Below are 1,232 nucleotides of genomic sequence, written 5' to 3' on the forward strand. Positions count from 1 at the left end.
GTGGGGATCTTGAGTCACAGATGAGGAAGAAAACCTAAAGGATACTTTAGCGTATACTTCATGACCACTATGTTTGACCGACGACGGCCAACACGAGCTGACAGGTTCTCTGCAGGAGTGTGGACTCCGATGGCGTTGTGGAGTGACCTAGGGCGGAAAGTGGGAAAACCATGGGTCCCTACAGCATATAAACGGTTGCGCTCAGAAGCCGAAGGCACCGGTGGAAAAGAATAAAGAACCGAAAAAAAAAGCAGTACTAACGGAACGGGTGGCAGCTCTTGGTGCTCCCAATAGCAAAACTTTTTTCAAACCAAATACTGTCCACTTGGTATTTTTGAAAGGAACGCTGTAGTATCCGGGGATAAAACCGCCACTTCCGCCCGGGGAGAGAAAATACAGCGAGAAAAAAGGAAAGGGTTACATAGAAGCAGAGGCGACACCCGAAGAGAGGGCAAACTGATGTCTGTCGATACAGTACTGTGACGAGTCTAAAGGGGATGATACGGCATGATGGAGAGCCACAACAGAAGTAGGGCTGGGGAAGGCACACCTGAGCTGTAACAGGAAAATGGGTGACCCCTTGTTGGGGCCGAGAGACCATTCAAAATTTCAAATAGAAGTGTGAAAGGTGGCAAGGCACAAAGTTGCAGCCATGGGTGGAGTAAGAAGTACAGGCTGATCCTAGTCATGTTTCTTAGATATGAGATCATCGCTCTGAACAGGAATTGGGGAAATTCTTCTGGCTAATAAGCGAATGAAGCATCCATCAGTTTTTAACTCCTCCAGACACTCCTTTGTTAACATCGTCTCAAAAAATGGTCCCTGCAAACAATACTATGTAAGACTGAGACTGACATGACAGATATTATTTTCAGCTCATTAAAATAATCAGCCATTTCAATATGTATTTAATTCCATACAAAAAGAAAAAATAGCATGTGGCTTTTGTCTACTGTACAAGATCAAGCAAATGAAGTTGTCATTCATGTTATTACACTGAGTTTCCCTGCTTTGGTGATTGCCACAGGAGACAAAGGACGTGTCTCAGATTCTAATGTTTTCTTGATCTGGAGATTAAGACCAAACACCTAGAAAAAGAGATGAAAAATTTACGTAATTAAGGTGCCATTCTACAGTCATGATTACAACAGTAATAGTCAAGAGTATATTTTACCTTTCCTATAAAATCAGCATAAAGAACTGTTGATATATCACCAACTAGTGAAGATGGC

At 42.8% G+C, this 1,232-nt stretch overlaps 1 long non-coding RNA gene across 1 annotated transcript; it reads right to left on the reverse strand.

Moving 5' to 3' along the window:
- Positions 1 to 725: 725 nt before the first annotated feature.
- On the reverse strand, positions 726 to 1,232 carry LOC122143947. Its single transcript, XR_006159449.1, has 3 exons — positions 1,175 to 1,232; positions 996 to 1,088; positions 726 to 822 (listed from the first exon to the last, which is right to left on the reverse strand). It is a non-coding gene; the product is annotated as an uncharacterized LOC122143947 (long non-coding RNA).

This window comes from Cyprinus carpio, unplaced genomic scaffold (assembly GCF_018340385.1).
Source record: "Cyprinus carpio isolate SPL01 unplaced genomic scaffold, ASM1834038v1 S000006541, whole genome shotgun sequence".
Taxonomy (NCBI): domain Eukaryota; kingdom Metazoa; phylum Chordata; class Actinopteri; order Cypriniformes; family Cyprinidae; genus Cyprinus; species Cyprinus carpio.